Source organism: Heloderma suspectum, chromosome 7 (genome assembly GCF_057233095.1).
Source record: "Heloderma suspectum isolate Gila_16-S chromosome 7, 16-S_ref, whole genome shotgun sequence".
Classification (NCBI taxonomy): domain Eukaryota; kingdom Metazoa; phylum Chordata; class Lepidosauria; order Squamata; family Helodermatidae; genus Heloderma; species Heloderma suspectum.
In genome coordinates, this window is record NC_139464.1 from 124,397,733 (window position 1) to 124,418,785 (window position 21,053).

Genomic DNA, 21,053 nt, shown 5'->3' on the forward strand with positions numbered 1-21,053 from the left:
GCAGATTGAACCATGGTGCAGTCCGAGCCCTGTTGAGGGGGAGAGGGCATTTTGGAGCCACCCGATCTAATGCCCCAGTGATTGTGGCATTCCAGCCACCCACCAGGGTCTCCACCGAGTGGCCGTTGGTGTGCCCCAGAGAATCCCCAAGCGCGTTCAGGAATCCATTTGGATCCATAAGACGCCTGGGGCGGACCATTTTAATGGGTCCTCCACCCCTGCGGAGGAGTTGTGGAACCAAGAAGTCTAATGTCACTACATAGTAATCTGTCCATTACAAGGGGGTGGTGGATATACCCCCGACTTCCAGATCACTCCCCGCTTCTCCAGAAACAAACACAAGGTCTAGCGCATGACCGGCTACATGGGTGGGCCCAGTTAGAATATGGTGCAGCTCCCAGGAAGCCATGGTCTCCATGAAGTCCCGAGGTGCTCCTGTGAGGATGGCCTCTGAATGTACACTGAAGTCCCCCAACAGCAACAAGTTAGGGAACTGCACACGCACATCAGAGACCACCTCCAGCACCTCGGCCAGGGAGTCAGTCGTGCAGCGGGGTGGACGGTACACGAGCAGAATCCCCAGATGGCCCTTCGGGCCCAACCTCCAGTACATGCACTCAGCAACCTTGGTCTCCCGGAGAGGGGGTCTGGTGAAGACCAGGGACTCTTGGTAGCTAACAGCCACTCCCCCTCCCCGATCCCCAGCCCTCGGCTGCTGTGCATACGAAAATCGGGCTGGACACATGACCGCAAGAGTTGGAGCAGTGGCCTCGGCCAGCCAGGTCTCCGTAATACATGCCAGGTCTGCACCCTCGTCCAGGATCATGTCTTGGATGAGGGAGGTTTTCTGGGTAACAGACCTGGCATTGCAGAGCAGCAAACGAAGGCCGGAAGATGGGGTCACGCCTCCCCCAGCCACCCTTTGGCTCTGGACAGGCCCGGAGCAGGGGACAGATACTGCACCTCTCCCCCTCGTTCCCCTCACATGGCAGGGCCGGCCCCTGGCCCTCCACCTCTAGAAATACAGTACTGCGCAGCTGTTTGCCAGAGGAGCATGATTTCACCCAGTCCCTCTTGCCTGCTGGTGGCTACTCCAAAGCACAGCAGCGTGGCCAGCAACAAGCCGTTCGCCGCTCTGCGTGCACCTGCGGGGAGCAAATCCGGCGTGGCCGCGGGGCGAGCGACGGGCGTGGTCTATTTCGCTCTTCATCGGCCCGGAGCAGCAGCCGGCTTCTTCCTCCCCGTCCCAAAAGAAAAAGCCCCCGCGGAGAGGCAGAACCTCGCGGGCTCCCGCAGAGGAGGGGCCGCTCGGTGCGCCGCGCAGGGGCAGCGCGCGGCAGCGGACCGCCCTCCGCGGCGGCCGGCGGAGCCCCTCGGCTCAGGCGCCCGCTCCCCTCGCCGCGGGCGCCGCGCCGGCGGAGGGCGGCCGGGGAAAGGCGCGCGCTCGCGCGGCGAGGACGCCCGCGCCCCTCTCCGGCGCGCGCAAACGCGCCCTCGCGGCTGCTCGGAAGGCGGCCGGCGGCGCGGCGCGGGGCGAGGAGCGGCGCAAGGTACCGGCCGAGCGGGGCGGGACTGCGCGGGCGCGCTCTGCTCCCGCGGGGGGGTCGGGCCTCCGGGGGCGGGCTGGCGCGGGCCCCTCGTCCGGCCGAGCGGCGGAGCGCGCCGCGCCGCGGCCTCCGGCGGCGCCTGCCTCCCGCCGCGCGCCCGCCCGCCCGGAGCGCGCCGCGCCGCCGCGGCCCGGCCCAGCCCTGCCCTGCCCTGCCCTGCCCTGCCCGCGCGCGGCCCAGCCCGGCGCGGAGGTGCGCGGCGACGCCGGCGCCGCTGTTCGCGCGGCTCGGGCGCGGGCGCCGCTCTGAGCGCCCCGGCGGCGGGGCGGGCCGCCGCCGCCTGCTCGCTGGCTCGCGCGCCCGCCGCACGACCCCGCCGGCCGGCGCGGCCTTCCCTGGCGCGCCGCGCAGAGGGGCGCCGAGGCAGCCGCGTCCGGCACGGCGCAGCCGCCCCTTCCCGCCGCGCGCTCCGCGGCGCCGAGCCCTCCCTGCTGTCCGCCCGGAGGCGGCGGCCAGCCGAGGCAGCAGGGGCCTCCCGCTCGCCGCGCCTTTGCCGGCCCGTTTCGCAGCCGCGGAAGCGGCGGAGGGAGCAGGTGGCCGGCGCGCCCGGGTGGGCCGCCGCTGCCGTGCGGCGCCCGGGGGGGGCCGTGGGGGCCTGCGCTGGGGAGGCGGCGGCGGCCGGGGCTTGTGGCGGGAGGCCTCCGGCTGCGCGCTCTTGCTGGCCCGGACGACGGTGCCCGTGTCCGGGGTTACGGGGGTTGCCCACTCAGTAGCCAGTTAGGGAGCTTCGCTTGCCCAGACCAGCTCTAGGGTGCCCTTCTTTCTGAGCAAGCGGCCGCAAGGGCTGCTTCACCTATGACACCGTAATGCGTACGGCTCAGTGCAGTAAGGTGCGGATGAGATAAACGGGCGCGCTCGCCGTGGAACCGTGGCCATAGCTTCCACTTGTGGGACCCTCTGGTGGCAAACGAGGCTTGCATCTTTGTGAAAGTCATAAGCGGCTGGTTAAAGCCGGGACTCTGGTGGCTTTGTATGCCTTGGGATGGAGCCCTGAAACATTATAATAACTGTTAATCACAGAATCATAGAATAGTTGGGTTGGAAGGGGCCTACAAGGCCATTGAGTCCAGCCCCCTGCTCAGTGCAGGAGTCCAAGTCACAGCATCTCCGGCAGGTGGCTGTCCAGCCTTGTCTTGGATGACCTTGTCTTGGATGTCCTTCACCTCAGAGCTATTGGGACTACGAATGTTGTTCTGGAGGAGAAATTGGGGTATAGTGGATAGAGTGTTGGACTTGGATTCTTCCTTTGGGTGGCTTTGGGCAAATTTCTCTCCCCCTAACCCACCTCACAAAGTGGTTGTGAGATGCGCATGGGATTATCCCTTTTAATCGTATTCCTTCCAAAAAAAAGGTGGTGTATAAAGGTGACAGATATAAAGCCTTCTTTTGCCACAGAGTGCGATGTCTAGGCAGGCTGCTCCTCTTTCCTCTTGTTGTTCAGTCGTGTCCGACTCTTCGTGACCCCATGGACCATAGCACGCCAGGCCTTCCTGTCCTGTGCTGTCTCCCGGAGTGTGCTCAAGTCCATATTCATTGCATCCGTGATGCTATCTAGCCATCTCATCCTCTGCTGTCCCCTTCTCCTTTTGCCTTCAATCTTTCCCAGCATCAGTGAGCTTTAGCTTCAGTATCTGTCCTTCCAATGAGCAGTCAGGGTGGATTTCCTTTAGGACGGACTGATTGGACCTCCTTGCAGTCCAGGGGACTCGTAAGAGTCTTCTCCAGGACCACAGTTCGAAAGCATCGATTCTTTGGCGCTCAGCCTTCCTTATAGTCCAGCTCTCACAGCCATACATTACTACTGGGAAAACCATAGCTTTGATTATGTGGACCTTTGTCATCAAGGTGATGTCTCTGCTTCTTACTATGCTGTCTAGGTTTGCCATAGCTTTCCTCCCAAGGAGCAAGCGTCTTTTAATTTCATGGCTACAGTCACCGTCTGCGGTGATCTTGGAGCCCAAGAAAGTAAAATCTGTCACTGCTTCCATTTCTTCCCCTTCCATATGCCAGGAAGTGATGGGGCCAGATGCCATGATCTTTGTTTTTGTAATGTTGAGTTTCAAACCAGCTTTTGCACTCTCCTCTTTCACCCTCAACAAGAGGCTCTTTAGATCCTCTTCGCTTTCTGCCATTAGGGTGGTATCGTCTGCGTATCTGAGGTTGTTGATAATTCTCCCGGCAATCTTAATTCTGACCTGCGATTCACCCAACGTGGCGTTTCTCATGATGTACTTTGCATATAAGTTAAATAAGGGTGACAATATGCAGCCTTGTCGTACTCCTTTCCCAATTTTGAACCAATTGGTTGTTCCATGTCTGGTTCTTACTGTTGCTTCTTGACCCTCGTACAGGTTTCTCAGGAGACAGGTAAGGTGGTCTGGTACTCCCATCACTTTAAGAATTTGCCACAGTTTGTTGTGATCCACACCATCAAAGGCTTTAGCGTAGTCAATGAAACAGAAATAGACGTTTTTCTGGAATTCTCTTGCTTTCTCCATGTTGGCGATCTGATCTCTAGTTCCTCTGCCTCTTTGAAACCCCGCTTGTACTTCCGGTAGTTCTCGGTTCACATACTGCTGAAGTCTAGGTTGTAGGATTTTGAGCATCACCTTGCTGGCATGTGAAATGAGCGCAATTGTACGGTAGTTTGAGCACTCTTTGGCGTTGCCCTTCTTTGGAACTGGAATGTAAACTGACCTTTTCCAGTCTTGTGGCCATTGTTGAGTGTTCCAAATTTGTTGGCATATTGAGTGCAGCACGTTAGCAGCATCATCTTTTAGGATCTTAAATAGCTCAGCTGGAATACTGTCATCTCCGCTAGCTTTGTTGTTACTAATGCTTCCTAAGGCCCACTTGACTTCACTCACGAGGATGTCCGGCTCAAGTTCAGTGACCGCACTATCATGGCTATCAGGGACATTCAGATCTTTCCTGTATAGTTCTTCTGTGTATTCTTTCCACCTCTTCTTCATCTCATCTGCTTCTGTTAGGTCCCTGCCTTCTTTGTCCTTTATCATGCCCGTCTTGGCACAAAACGTTCCCTTGAGATCTCCGATTTTCTTGAAGAGATCTCTAGTCTTTCCCATTCTGTTGTTTTCCTTAATTTCTTTGCATTGTTCATTTAAGAAGGCCTTCTCTTTCCTCTACCCAGTGTAATTAAGGAAGTCGGCATGCAAAAGAGTGGAGTGAGGGTTTCCCGCTGTGGGGCTGTCTGACTTTGTGTATGCTTTATATGGGGTAGGGGGTTGTGTGGGGATGGCAGTGGAGGATATCTGGATTGAAAGTAGCCTGTTGTAACAACCTAAGTTTAGAGTGGATTATGTGGACACTGAAAGTCGGAAGTGTACATTTAAAATGTGTACTGGAATGTTTTTAAAAATTTCATAACAAGCAGCAAAGCCCACATTTAACTCACCCTCCTTTAAGATTATCTAAAGCCAACATTCTGTGCAAATCTACTGAAGATGGTAATAGTCCAGTTGCAGATATTCAGTCCAGTTGCAGATATCAGTCAACAGGATCTGGTAGCCTCAAATCCTTCATCCAGACACCAACTCTACTCCCGCCCCATACTATTAAGACCAACACCTCGGAGAACACACACCATGGAGATACATGGGATGAATAATCTTCAATCACTGACTTTAAAATCAGAGCATGGTCCTCTTTTAAACTCATGCCCTCATTTTAAAGTCAGTGACTGAAGCTTATTCCATCTGTATCTGTGTACAACCAGGGACAAAACAACCTGAACTTAAAAGGATGTGTGTATGTATACAGTGATGAAATGAAGTGATCTTTACAAGGGGTGATAGATACTATCATTGCTTTGCAACGTTATATTTGTGAACCCTCCCAGAGAGCTTTGGCTATTGGGTGGTGTAGAAATATAATAAAGTACATAATTATATACAACCATACTTGGAATACTGTGTTCAGTTTTAGTTACTACACTAAAAAAGGATGTTGTACAGTTGGAAAAAGAACAGAAAGGAAAAACTAAAATAATCATGGGGCTGGAGCAACTCCCCTATGAGGAAAGATTAGAACATCTGGAACTGTTTATCTTAGAGAAAAGGCGAGTGAGGGGAGACATGATAAAAGTGTACAAAATTATACGTGGTGTGGAGAAAGTGGATAGGAAGACATTTTTCTCCCTTTCTCATAATACTAGAACCCAGGGTCATCCCATAAAGCTGGTTGGTGGGATATTCAGGACTGATAAAAGGAAGTCCTTCCTCACATAGCATATAGTCAAACTATGGAATTCACTACCATATGTAGTGATGGCTACCAATTCGGATGGTTTTAAAAGGAGATTGGACAACTTCATGGAGGATAAGGCTATCAGTGGCTACTAGTCCTGATGGCTAGATGCCACCTCCAGTATCAGACGCAGTAAGCCACTGTTCACAAGTCACTGGGGAACATGGGCGGGAGGGTGCTGTTGTGCTCCTGCCTGCTTGTGGGTTTCCCCTCAACAGCTGGTTGGCCACTGTGTGAACAGAATGCTGGACCAGATGGACCTTGGTCTGATCCAGCAGGGCCTGCCTTAAGTTTTTATGCCATGATGTATAAAGATGTAAAATGCATAATGAAAGTTGGTCATTTTTGAGGGCCTGTTCCGCAGTAGTAGCTTTTGCATGCATCAGGTCCTGGCCTCCCCAGTTAAAAAGGATCTGAGGTTGATGAGTTCTGGAAATCCTCTGCCTTAGATGTTGGAGAACTGCTGCCAGTCAGAGGAAATAATACTGAATTAAATAGACCAGCAGTCTGACTTGGTTTAAAAAAGCCTTCCTTGTCCATAGGTTAGTGGGTGGGTATACGCCATACTGTCTTTTGTTCTGGAAAAAAGTACTAATTCATGTCAGTAATGTTCCATTTTTTCATGTGATTTGATGCCCATAGCATTCCCATATGGTTACAGGGGATCCTCCAGAATTGATTTGGAAAGACATGAGAAGGGGCCTGTTTTTTTTCTGTAGCTTGACGGACCCTTTCAGGGGTGACTGCAATGTCTGCGTGGCAATTTAAACGTAATACATGAGTGTATATAATTGAAACCTGTGTATTTACAGACTTGCTCCTAACAATTTGGAACTGCAATTAGATGCACTTTGTCCAGATTTAGATAGTTGGAGGCTGGAGGATTTTCCATAATAAGTCTGTTTAATCTAAAGCTACACATAGTGAGTTCCTGTATGCAGACCAGGTTGCAGTATTTTTACGCAGGGGGTTATTGCAAGTAAGATTTGCATATGGAGTAACTGAAATGTGATTTATTTATTTATTTAACCTGAAGAACATGACTCTTGATCTATGCAAACCTGAATCCTCCTATTGTAGTAAGCTCATCCAGTATATGTATTTATAATATTTTTATGCCTCATATTAAAATGCCTAAGCAGCTTACATTAAAATATAATGTAACAATATAAACAAGATTAAAAAAAGAGAAACAGTTAAGAACATTTAAAACATTACATTATTATAAGAATAAAACACGGTGATCTCACTGGTCAGGGTAATCCTGAGTAAATAGGTGTGTTTTCAAGAGGCTTTTAAAACTTGCCAGTGTTTCTGCCTCTCGACTCACATGTGGGAGAGTGTTCCAAAGGGTGGGTGCCTCTCATGAGAAGGCCACTTACATACTGTTACCGGATGACATTCCATTGGCCACAGACTGACCAGTAAGGCCTTCTCAGAAGATCTATGGGGTCCACTGGGTGTATATATGAGAAGACTGTCAGCTAGATATCCTGGTCCCAAGTCGTTTAGGGCTTTGTATGTCAGCAACAAAACCTCGAACATGGCTCTCTAGCTAATAGACAGCCAGTGCAGTTCTTTTAACACAGGTTTAATATGCGTATGTCTAGGTGCTCCACTGAGCATCCCAGCTGCTGCATTCTGCGCTAGCTGCAGCTTCCGAACTAGGCACAAGGACAGCCCGACACAGAGCACATTACAGTAGTCTAAACATGAGGTTATCAGTACATGGATGACAGTGGCTGTCAAGGTGGAAACTGAGCCCATAGAGCCTCAGAGCAGTTCTGATTCTGAGCAAGAGCAACAACCCGTGGGAGAGGAGCTCGCTCAGGAGATTCCTCCTGCCTGCATTCCTGAGAGAGATGGTGACCCTGACAGTGAGAGAGCGGGGGATGGGGTTTTGCTGGACGCTCGGTGCAGACGCAGGGAGCGGCGCCAAATGGAGGGTGCCGAGAGGAGGCGCTCTGCTCGCTTGGCGCTAAAACAACGGTCGCGTCCCAAGGACCCAAGGGTAAGAGGGAGGACCTCTCCATAGCCCATAAGTTCAGAGTCTTCCCGTCCCCCTCCTTCAAATGGAGACCAATTGCCTTACCCGGAGCTTAGGCTACTCTGCTAACTACCCCAGTGCAGTTCCTTGCTTAGTTGCTGGTGATTAGTATCTGAAAGAGTCATTCAGTTGTAAAAGGAATAAAGCCTTGGAAAGAATCATTTTCGTCTGTGTCTTGAGTTGGCTATTGGAGGGGACTGTATGAGGCAGCTAGGGCGCTCCTGACATTGGCTAGGCTATCCCTATCCAGGAATGGGTACACTTGGCATACCAGCCAAAGCTGGTAGTTGGTGCTCCAAGCCACTGAGGTCACCTGGGCCTCTAGTGACAAAGATGCATCCAGAAGCACCCCCAGACAGCATACCTTTCCTTCAGAGTACAACCATGTCCAGAACAGGTGAACAGCTCAATCATTCTCAGTCCTTCCACATAATGCAAAGTCTGTTAATTCTATTGGGTGCAGAGTAGGATTGGATTGGCGTTGTCCTTGAATAGTCATCTATAGCCTCAGCATTCGTTCTCTTATCAACTTCTGACAATGTATGTCCACTTTGTGATGAAGTTCCTCTCTCTGAGATGGTGATTTTATGAAAGGTGGTCGGGGTCTGAACTAGAACATTTGGAGCATTTGACCAGACAGGTTTGGCAGCCAGCCTGGTAAATCTCTGAACTGTGTTGGAGCAGTCTTTGATATATAGTTAGGACTGAGCCTAGCTACATTCAAGTTTTATTCTTTGAATAATGCATCTTGGGAGATTTTTCCCTCAGGGAGGAAAAGCTTGAGAGGTTCGGCCATTGAGCATAAACTCTGCAATGAAATTGGACAGTGTAGAAGAAATATTTATTTGTTCTCCCAGAAGGGGTGCTCCTAAAGAGTTAAAAGAGCTTCTCTGTACTGGTATAGAAGGCTCCTTCGGCTTGCCAGAGACATTTTGTTGTTCGGCTGCTCTTTTATCAGCGTTTTGAGATAAGGCTGGAGTTTGGGTGTTAATGCCAACAGAATCTGCAGTTTGAAGATTTATAGAGGTTGTAATATCTGTTTTGCTTGGCATTAGTGGTCTAACAGGCTTGTCAGAGAAAACTCTAGTTACAGAGATTTCGAAAGAAGAGAGAAATCCCCTACTTCTTATTAACATCAGGGATATTGTTGATTGATCAAAGCACAAGAGGACACTCATCCCAATTAATGTTTCAGAGAGCTGCTCAGCCTTACCTAGGTCAATAAAGCATGTTTCAGAGCATAGTATTTGAGACAACGAGGGTAAAACAGCTTTTCTGGACACCCAACGGCCTCAGTTCAGGTGATTAGTTGCAATATGCATCACAATTTGGTTACTTTGCAACTGGTGTGAAAACACACATGTGTTTCTCTTCTGGCGATCACATCCCCGTAGATGTAAAGTTTGGGCTCTTAATATCTTCTGATTGGGCAAAGGGGAGTTATTTGTGATACCACCTTGATATATATTTGGGGGAGGCATTAAGTTGGTAATCTTCTGACTAAATACGTTAAAGTCATGTCTAAATAAATCAAGTTTGTTAGAGATAAGGTTAAGTTGTTGGAAAATAGACATAACTGTATCTCCAGTGAGGAGGCAGTGGTCACCAATAAAATTCAGTAAGAGTTCTTTTGGAAAGCCTTGGCCATATTTCACATTCTCAGAGTGGTTCCCTTCCAAACAAGGTGGGGGAGTTAGTTGACTGTTGGGAGCATCTCCCTCTAGAGTACACTGATCATTTACAGGGAGTAACAAGCAGGACTAGGTTGAGATTTTGAGTCTAATTCCAAGGCCTTATATTTGGTTGGAGAAACAAAGGCAGAGAGTTTACTTGCTATCCTTTGGTAGCAGCAAATCATCGATTTGTAGCTGTTTCATAGGTTTAGATGGAGAATGTAAGTCTGGGCTTGTTCTCACTCATCTTTTCTTCCCCAAAATGAATGATAATACATAAGCTTTCTCTGAATGAAAATTGCCTCACGATAGTGACACCAATAAAAATTCCGTAGGAAACAAAACAACTAACTAGGGAGTACTGAAAACAGCTGATAAGAACATAACTGAAACTCAAAAGATAAAGGCTCCAGATGACTAAAAACACAATTTAGGGTGCGATCCTATCAGGATAGGCGGCCGCCTCCGAACTCGGAGGTGACCACCTATCCAGTGCAGGGCAGGAGAAGTGCAAAGGGATCGTCCCCTCTATGCTTCAGCCGGCCTGCATTTATGGTTAGACAGTTGGCTGTCTAGTTGGCTGTCTAGCCATAAATGTTGGCTGTCTAGCCATAAGTGCAGGCTGGCTGAAGCATAGAGGGGACAATCCATTTGTACTTCTCCTGCCCTGCAGTGGCTAGGCGGTCGCCTCCGGGTTCGGTGGTGGCCACCTATCCCGATAGGATCAACACCCTAAATTGTGTTTTTAGTTTTTGGCTGTCTAGCCGTGGAACCGTGGAGCGCAGGAAATGGCAGCCGGATGACAAGCAAGATGTATCATACCGGCATTTCTGACTTCCCCGCTCTGACACGCCCCCAGGAAAGCTCCGTTTGTGCTGCTCCGTGCTCCTCTTCCGAGCATGGAGTGTGGGGCCATTCCGCGCTGCCTATAAGGCAATGCAGGAGGTGGTGGAGGTCGGTTCTCAGGGAACTGACCTTGGAGCTTGGGCTCTGAGGTTGGTTCCTGGGAACCGACCTATCCTATGGCTGTCTAGCCACTGACTAGTGACCATAGGATTGTGCCCTAAAAGGAATTTAAAAGGGATCTTCTAAAACAAACTGCTACTCCATCACCTGGAGGCTACTTAAAAAGGAGGGTCTAGTGGATGGATGGAAGTTTCTAAACCCTAAAACTAGAGACTATACTATTTTTCAAAAAAATATTCAACCTACTCATGTATAGATCATATATTTATTTCAGAATCACTTACTCCTCTACTGTCCAGGATAATTTTGCCCCCATCTTGGCGTTTGACCATGCTCCAATAAAAGTACAATGGGGTAATAACAACCCAATAAATCATGATTTGGAGGTTAAGCACCAATATATTCATGAACCCATAAGTTGTTGGAAAAAATAAAAAAAAAATTGAATTATTTTATGAAATGGATGATAAAGATGAAGTGTAGTCTATATTACTATGGGATACCCTTAAAGCATATCTGAGAGGGAAATTTATAATGGAGGGATCAAGACTAAAGAAAAAGAGAAATAATATGCAAGAAAAAATATATGTTAAAATAAAGATACTTTCAGAAAACACAAGAAATCAGGCTCTGGCATGTACTAAAGCAGAAGCTTTAGATACAGGAAAAACTCAAGTGGCAATGATTTATTTAAAACGTAACTTATGAATATGGAAATAAAAATTCTAAATTATTAACTTATTCACTAACAAAGAAAACTGTTTAAAGGACAATTAATTCTAAAAACAAAAGATGATAGATTTGTAACTTCACAAGATAACCAAAGTGTTTAAAGACCATTATGAGGAATTGTACAAATCAGAAGTAGCACCGGATGTAGATTTTTTTTTTAAAAAACCCTCATTACCAACTATTCCAATTTTAGAAGAACATAAACAATACCTCCACTCCCCAATAACATCTATTGAAATAAAAACAGGTATTAAAAAATTAAGGAAAACCCCCAGGGTTTGATGGCTTTACAGCTGATTTCTGTAAGATATTTGAAGCTAAAATTGTTCCACATCTTTTAAAAATGTACAATTCACGATTAAGTGGAGATAAAGTACCTAAATCTTGGAAGTTGGTGAGAATAATAACTATCCCGAAATCAGGAAATGATATAACTCTTCCTTCTGCATTTCGGCCAATTACTTTACATAATCAGATATTTAAAAAATTCATCTCTTTTGGCACAAAGATTGAATAACTTTATTACAGAATATATTCATACAGATCAATATGGTTTTATGCCCGAGAGGCATATGTAAAACGTAGAGTGTTAAATATCCTGTGTAATGCTAAATTGAAGGAACGAACACAGCTGTACTTTCACTTGATGTGCTTAAAGCATTTGATTGTGTGGAATGGATGTATATGTTTGATCGTATGAAAGTGATGAATATGGGTGAGACATTTATGACACCTATAAGAGCTATATGAAGGTGCATATTCAGTAGTAATGATTAATGGACTGGACTTAAACCCTGTAGAGGTACAAGGCAGGGTGATCCTTTATTCCCATTAATATTTGCTCTAGCCATAGAGCTGCTTGCAGCTTCCATTAGAGAAAATATTAGTATTACTGGAATAAGGATAAAAATAGGCAGCATAACATTAATTTGTATGTGGACAATATGCTTCTCCTCCTTGAAAATTCAATTAAAAGTATAGTGCCTCTAAAACAAATATTGGAAAATTTTAATCACTATATGGGATTAAAAATTATGGAAAATCTAAATTACTGTGTATAAATATCCCTTTAGAATAACAAATAGAAATTAAAAGAGTATCCAACTTAGATCTTTGTTGTTCTAGTCTTAAATATTTAGGAATTTGGCTAAAAAAAATACTAATCAATTTGTTTATAGATTATAAGAGTTTTTAATTCTATAAAGGAAAACATTAAAATATTGGCTAAATTAAATTTATCTCTATTAGGCAAGCTTGCAATAGTAAATGCTCATATATTACCAAAATTTTTATTTTTGTTTCAAGATATTCCTTTATATCCAGATGTTAAGAAAATAAATTTTGGACAAAAAACAATTGGAGAGGTTTATGATTGGGAGTAATAAAAGCTTAAGATTTGTAAATAGTGTAAAATATAGACCTGCTCCAAAAGGAAGATTGGTAGTACTGAATCTAATAAAATACTATGAAGCCTTTCAGATAGCCCAAGTTTTTAAATTTATAAAGTTGAATAATGCCTTTGATCGGACTCAGATAGAAGGATCTGAAGACACTAATTTTTCTATTTCCTGTTTATATTTACCCAGACTCCCAAGAAATAAAGTTATAATTCACAATCCTTTCACTAATGAACTCATTCATATATGGCGTAAATATATGAAGTTTTCTGCTCCTCCCATGTCACCATTATGTCCCATTTTGGAATACCCCAACTTTAATTTTCAAGATAAATATGCACAATACAAATCATGGAAAGAAATGGGGATTTAGAGATTCCTGGAGAACCAACCTTCCCCCCCTTCTGCGCTGCCTTGCAGGCAGTGTGGAACAGCCTCGTGCTCCGCAGAGGAGCACAGAGTGGCCAAAACAGGGCATTCCGGGGGGCATTCCAGGGCAAGGCAGGCGGAAATGCCAGTACGACATATCCTATGTGTTGTCTGGCATCCTCCTGCCCCGTTCCGCCTTCCCGCAGCTAGATGGCTGAAATGGGCTGTCTAGCTGCAAATGCAAGGGAGGAGAAGGACGGAGGGAATGATCACCTCTGTGCTTCTCCTGTCCTGCATTGGATAAGCAGTCGCCTCTGAGTTTGGAGGTGGCTGCCTATCCCCATAGGATTGCGTCCTAACTGCCCAAATAAGAACTAGTTGGTTCCAGTTAATGCAAATTAATACATTTGCAACTCACTTGTGTAACGTGTCAGGTTCTATAAAAGCACTTACAATATTTGAAAACTATTGTACTGAAGAATTTAGTAAAAAAAGAAGAAGTCTCAGTCATCTATAAGGCTATTATTGAAGATGAATATGGTAATTTCATGGGTGCCAAGATGACTTGGGAAACAAAACTAAATATTAGTATATCAGAAGAGTCATGGGCAAGAATATGGTCTTTGCAGCCCTATTAAGTCTATATCAGCTATGTCTAAAGAAATGGTATTAAAAACAGTCCATAGATGGCATTTGTGCCCCACAAAGTTGCATAAAATCAATAGTGAGTTATTGGACATGTGCTGGAGAAACTGTGGCTTAAGGGGCTCACTTGAGCGTATGTGGATCTTCTGTCCGAAAGTCAAGCCATTCTGGCATGAAGTAATAAAGTTGTTGAGTAATGTAACAGGACAAACGGTAATTCCAAATTTAACATTATTACTCTTCTCATTGCTTACTGGGGAGAATGAGGGATTGTCTTATAAAGAATTGCTGGCAATGCTTGTAGGAGCAATGTGAACCGAGATTGCTAGAACTTGGAAAAATGCCCAAAGGCTTTCACTCTGGAGATACCTTGATAGAATATGGTTGGTTGCTCTGTTGGAGAATTAGCCAGCCATTTTCATGTTGCTAGAGGAGAAATAAAGGAAGATAACTTTGCAGCAACTTGATACCCATTCTTAATGCTTTTCTTAGAACTGAGTGTTGAAGAAGGACCTCCAACTAATCAATTGGGTTTTTGGTATAGTAGATTCTAATCTGGCATAGAAACAGACCAATTGACAATAGATACAATATTTTAATTGTATTATTTACAGTTGTATTGACAATGTTATAATTATTTGTTACTTTTGGGGATTGGGAAGGAGGGATTGATATACTTGCTGTTGGAAATGCAAATAAATAATAAAAAATCAAAAAGAGAGAAAGAAAAGCAAAAAAATTGAAAGTCGTAAACCTAAATCTAACATTGACACCTCCTTATTCAGACTCCTATCTAAGCAATAAAAGGATCCATTTCTAATTGCCCGGTACATCTGGCAAACCTTAGAGCTAAGACATTTTTAGTACTCTTGGGTCAGAAACCCATACTGGGTGATATTAGGCATTGGGATCCCAATTTTAATCCCAGCATTCTCTTGGAGGCATTTAATTTTAGAATTTCCTAATCGAGCAGCAGGGGTAAGACCATGCAAATGTGGACTATTTGCTTGATCTGCCACAGTTGTAGCATGTTATGGGGGGGCGGATTCCATTGTTAACTTTTAAAGCTTTACACATGAGAGTATTAGGTGGTGGCTCTGCCTTTGATCACCTCATGTTGACCTCATAAGAATCCTCCACATAAGTCCCCCAGAACGATATCATCTGTCATTCAGTAAACAAAAGACCTATGCCATATATTGAGAACTAATTTTGGAGCCTGTCTTGATTAGGTTCAAGATTCATTTGTTATGTCCTCATTTGGTTTAAGATAGTCTGTCGAAAGTGCTGCAACTGTTCTGGAGTTCCTTGGCGGATCTCACATGTTCTGTCCTAATTCTGGAAAAGAAGATGCGCTAGCGCAGCCCTTCCCAACCTGGTGCCCTCCAGATGTGTTAGGCTGCAACTTTTATGGTTCCCAGCCAGCATGGCCAAGGGCTGGGGAGGCTGCTCTAAATGGAAGAGAAGGAAGTGGCCCTAAGTTGTTCGTCATCAGTTTTCCACAGCCCCACAAATCATAGGGTCCATCCTGTCCACATGGTTTAGTGGCTTTGGGAGAATAAGAGTTTCACTAGCACTTTCCGCCTCTTTAGGGAGGATGTGGCGTTAAGACTTGTGAGCCTTAACTCACAATCTCCCTTCTTTTTGGTGCTTGGTTGAAAACTATAGCCTTAAACGTTGTTCTAAACTTTAGGTTTTTTGTTTGTTGAATAGATTCTGGCCCAGTGGTGCCCTCTCTCCCTTCCAGTCTGACCCTTCTCATACTCTTTGTCTGTCTTGTTGTCAGAGAGTTTGACAGATCAGCCCCGACTTGATTGTCTTTTGTGTGCTCTCTCAGCCCTCATCTTTGCTGAATTCTTGATCCCGTTCCTTGCCCTTTCTTTCTTTCTTTCTTTCTTTCTTTCTTTCTTTCTTTCTTTCTTTCTTTCCTTCCTTCCTTCCTTCCTTCCTTCCTTCCTTCCTTCCTTCTTTCACCTATCAGCTATTTCACCTATTCCTCCCTTTCACCTATTCGGACAATGTCATGTGGCTAGCAATGGCTGTGAGAAGAGGAGGCGAAAAAGGAGGAGGGGAAGAGAGGCGTAAGACTGAATGAAGTGTGCGCTCTCTCCCCCTCCGCTGCTGGGTTAGCCTGACATGCATCCACGCCTCTCTCTTTCTGCTTTTGGGCTGAACTAGCAGTCTCTTACCTGGAAGAATGAGCAGGCAAAGAACCAAGGGACCGACCAAGATAACCAAATGAGCAGATAGAGGCTGCGGCCTCATTGCTGTCTTCCTCTTTCTTCCCATTGGCACTTTTTTCAGAATGATCAATTCACAGAATTCTGGGAATGATTACCCTTTTTGAGTGGAACAATTACTGGCACCACCATTCATAAGAAAAAAAACACGTCAGCATGAATTTATTCCAAGTTTGAGCAAGAGAAAAAAGACCCACATGCTTTTGAACTAGGATCACAAATTGTGATGCATACTTCTCAACACAGTAGTATCCAGTGTTAGCCTAACTTAAGTCCCATTCATTTCAGTGGGTCTACTTTAAGTTGGACCAATGTTGGATGCAACCGACACTCTTAACTGTGGCTACTAACAGAGGGCAGAATCCAACAGGGTGATTGCACCTCCACCAATTCTCTTACGCCCTGCCGATTCCCGTCTGCAAGCGGCACCCGCTGCTTGCGGAACAAAGATTTAGCGTTTCTGGGGCAACTGGAAACAAGCAAAAATGGGACAGGTCAGGGGACCTGGAAGGAAGCTCCACTGACCTGTCCCCATTGAGAAATTAGCATTTCTGCTTGTTTCAGGGTTTCCTCTGGAAAGCGCTAAACCTCTGTTGCACATGCAGTGGGTCCCACTTGCGCAACAAAATCTTCTGACCCACCACTTGCAGAACAGAATCTGCAGGCTACAAGAGAATCTAGGGAAGTGTTGGGGGGGGGGGGGCGACGACGACTGCCAAGTGTCAGTTCAAGCTGTAATACAGTGAGAGGATGAAATTGGCAAGTAGGAGTTTATTGGCTCCCCCGCCCATCCCCACCCCCCATTGTGACTCCTTTAAGGAGCAATTACTTTGTTCACAAGATTTTTTCTTTTGAGGTGCTTCTCAAGTGTGCAAATGTTTTCATAATTTTTTTTTTTTAAAAATCCTGGTCCGTTGCAAGTGTGAAGCTTCGTCTGCGCACTCTGTACAGTTTGCAGCAGTACATTCGCCCTGGCAATTTCCTTGTAAATTACCTATTCCATCCACTTCTGCGCTTCCATTGACAGTGAACTCTGAGAGCTGTCAAAGTAAGCAGCAAAGTGGAGTAGATAATTTACAAGGAAGCTGACAAGGCATGTGCGCTGCTGTAGACTGTACATAGCAGGCAAGTGAATCTGCGCACTTGTGAAGGACCAGGATTTTATTTTTTTAAAATTACAGACAGATTTGCATACTTCCAAAGCACCGGGGGGCAGGGGGGGAGGTGGCAAACGTGTTCAGGACATTCCCAAGTGTTGGTTTTGTATCAGCGGAGGGCTGGATATCACTGACGAGGGAGAGAGGCTAAGGCTGGCAATAGTGAGATCACAACGAGTGGCCGGGCATTTTGGTGCTCTTGCAAGGCAGCTCTGTAGCCTGTGTTGAGAAGTTGCTGACAAGGCGAGCTACCGGGTTCACATGTCATGACAAGCCTCCCTGAGAACAAGCTGCCCTCAACACCCAACAACACACCATGGGTTCTCAGGGTGGCTTGTGTGTGGGTACCAAACCACACTGAAACCTCTGCACAGGATTTGGACATCCCGATACTCCATGCTGACACAAACAAGGCTTGCAACCCATTGCGGCTTATCGTGTCATGTGAACCTGATCAGTATAAACCAAAATGAAGATAAGTAGGGGTGTACGAAACCCCACTTACCTGGCTCCACTGGGTTCCGCTGGTGGGGTGGAGGCAATCCGGTCCTCCCCCTGGAATCCTCGATGGGGGGGAGGCGATCTGGTCCCCCCCCCCCCGGAATCCTGCCTGGCCGGCTCCGCTCTGCAGCCAGTCCGCGGAGCCGCCGGCCAGGCCGATCTGCAGCGGGGCCTCCATCCGCTGCTGGGCTGCTGCGACGCAAATGGCGTCCTGCGTAGGGGACGCCATTTGCGTCCCTATGCTAGGCTGTGATAGGCTACGTAAATATTTATGTAGCCTATCACAGCTAAAGCAGGGACGCAGCAGCCTGGAAGACCCAGAGCTGCTGCTGGAGCTGCCGCCAGGTAGGTCCGTTCTGGGGGGGTTTCAGGGGGTGGCGGGGGGGTAGTCCATTCCGCCACGGTCTCCGGGGGGCCGGATTCTAAAGAATCTGGCCTCACTAGAGTCTGTGGCGGAATTCTCCAACTTCCCTAAAGATAAGGAGTTGTATGGTAGAATGAACTTCACGGTAGGTCCAATGTTCCAGTGTGCCCTAATTTCAGCTCCTCAGCCAACATGGCAATCATCTTTTAAAGGTTTTTACATTTATTTTTATTTTTTATTTGCAAATACAATAGCAACAAAGAACAACACCAAAACCAAAAAAAGTGGGGGAGGAACCCATCTTTTGAAGGTAAGCAATGAACCTGTGGGAGCTGCAGCAAGGAAAGCTTAAAGCACACATCAGACTCTGGCTGTGCATGTCGTTGTCTTACATAAACATAAACTGTTCCTTTAGATTGCAGCCAAAGGAACTGATCCACATGTGTGTCAGTGTCAGCTGCTAAACCCCAGCAACCTTAGAATCATTTGTGAAACCTTGTTGAGAATGGGGAAGCAGCTGGGATACTTCTGGCACCCGGGATAACAGCTTGGCTACCTACCTTGGTGCGTGTTTGGATGTGGGGAGCGCGGGTCACACCAACACAGTGTCAGAATTCAAGCCCATAGATTTCAAGAGGATTAGTGTTGGGGTCTTGATTTTGAGTTTAATATAGCAGGTGGAGTTCGGTGGGGTGCTTATGCCCCCACCAATTCTCTTGCGCCCTGCAGATTCTGTTGCGTGAGCAGGACCCACCTCTTGCACCACAGAGATGTAGCGCTTCCCAGAGGAAGCCCTGAAATGAGCGGTGATGTGAGCTCCCCCGACCTGCCCTGTTTTTGGTTGTTTCTGGTTGCCCTGGAAGGGCTGAATCTTTGTTCTGTAAGCGGTGGGTACCGCTTGCAGATAGTAACTGGCGGGACGTAAGGGAACTGGCGGCGGCATAGTGGCCCCATTGGATTCTGTCCTCTGTTGGTAGCCACAGTGAAGAGTGTGGGTTGTATCCAAGGTTGGTCCAACTTAACCTAGACCCACTGAAATGAATGGGACTTAAGTTAGGCTAACAGTGGACACTACAGTGTTGCGAAGCATGCATCACAATTTGTGATCCTAGTTCAACAGCATGTGAGTCCTTGTTTTCTTGCTCAAACTTGGAATAAATTCATGCTGACGTGTTTCTTTCTTATGAAGAGTGCTGCCAGTAATTGTTCCATTCAAAAAGAGATATCATTTTCAGAATTCTGTGAACTGACCATTCTGAAAGAAGATTTAAGCACGTACCTTTTAACACAAATTATCTCTGTTTTGTTAAAAGACTTAGTTTCTGGATCATATACACCTCCCCCTTATTATTATTTTTTTTTTAAAGAATGAAGCTCATTGTTGTCTTTGCTCAGGGTTGCTGTTGGTACAAACCGTTGCAATTTATGACTTGGTGTACACAGAGAAATAAATCCTGGTTCTGCAGGCTGAGATCTGCTGTAGTAGGACAGAAAATATTTTAGAATGTATTTTCCAGAATAATTAAATGTTATGTCTATAGTCATATATAGGCCTTGGTTGAGTTACATTTAGTTTTACAAAGCTTTAAACATTTTTGCTTTATTCATTAAAACAAAACTTCTTTCCTTTCTCAAAAACGGGGAGTGGGGTTGCAAAAGTGTCAAGGAAGTTATAAAAGTAAACCATTTTTAAAATGAGATCTTCTTTGTGTTGAAGCATTCCAGTACATAGCAATTAACCTTTTCATAAACTGTTTTGCTATCATTAAGTGAAATTTCAGTTGTAGTTTAGATGTCTTATAAGTAATGAAAGCTTTCATTTCAGAAGCTTTGGGATATTTTTGATGTATGTCGACATCGGATCATATGGAAGAACACTCGAATCTATGTTTAGCGAGACTAAACTGTAAATGACTATGGAACATCTGGATTTGGTAAAGCTGATGAAGGATAGAATGCAAGTAGTAACTTTATTACAGTAGGGACTACTGTGCAGTTCTTATTAATCCAGCCCGTGTTCCTCCATTAGTTTTGAGTTACAGAACCACATACTAAAAAAATAAAATAAAAGCAACAATGTGTACAATTGAATTTCATTATCTTTGTCTCCCATTCCAAATGATGATGATGGACAACTAGATTTCTGAATGAGTTAGTCTTATAAAGTGGAGCATGTATGACTCTTCTCTCCCCAACCCTGCTTTTTTAAAGGGCAACTTCTTGAAGTGAAATCAGTACACTTTGTGGGGGAGGAAGGGGGAGGAAGCAGAAATTTCTAAAAATAAAAAATAATCACAGGACTTTTCCCCTTGTGGCTGAAGAGGACAGCACTCCTATATTTGGACATATCCCAACTTTCTATGATAAAATCAAACTCAAGGCAGCCTAAGTATAAACAAAATCTTAAGAAAAGTAAAAACAAAACTAACAACGAAAAGATAGTAAAACATGCTAAAACAGCAAAACCCTATTAACAGCAATAGACATCAGCATGTTACCCATGGCTAGGACCCTCGCCCAGAGAGCTAGCCAAGACATTTCACTGCCCGAGGCAGAACAGTAAATAATCCCCCCCCCCTGCCCCCGGTTAAGGTGCATAGTATTCAAAGCTGGTCAAGTTCTTTTGGCACCTGGGGGAAAAAATCTTAGAAGCTCCTTTCCCATGCTTTGCAGTAAAAAAATGCAACAAATAACCAACAATGAGCTTCCGTTTCATGACACCCAAAATGTGCTGCCTGAGGTGTCTGCCTCACTCCACCTAATGGTAGGGCTGGCCCTGAATAGCAATCAGCATGAATTCTGTGCAGCTTGTGGGAGCTGAGCTCATTGAATCAGTTAATTGACCTCTGAGAAAACCTTTTGGCCAAAGCACATGAACGCAATAATTATAGCAAGATCTTTTGTAGGAGAGGACATACAGTGTAGGATGAAGCCAGTTGAGACATTTTATGACTTGCAGTGAAGGAGGGAGAAAGGTTTGTATCTGCAATGGTGTGGGGAAAATCAAACTCTCAGAATTGGCAAAACTGTACATAGCTGAGAAAGTATTCAATTTTCTAAGTGGAAAGTACCAGGTTTTTGTTCACTTA

The 21,053-nt window shown here is 45.9% G+C and overlaps 1 protein-coding gene across 2 annotated transcripts in view; it reads left to right on the plus strand.

Annotated features, from left to right (window-relative positions):
• The first annotated feature begins 1,478 nt into the window (after window positions 1–1,478).
• CCDC91 (coiled-coil domain containing 91) overlaps window positions 1,479–21,053 on the plus strand; it is a 201,864-nt gene continuing 182,289 nt past the window's right edge. For both annotated transcript variants that reach the window (XM_084811385.1, XM_084811386.1), the window contains exon 1: window positions 1,479–1,550. The gene's annotated coding sequence lies outside the window, so the exon portion shown is untranslated. The remainder of the gene's footprint in view (window positions 1,551–21,053) is intronic.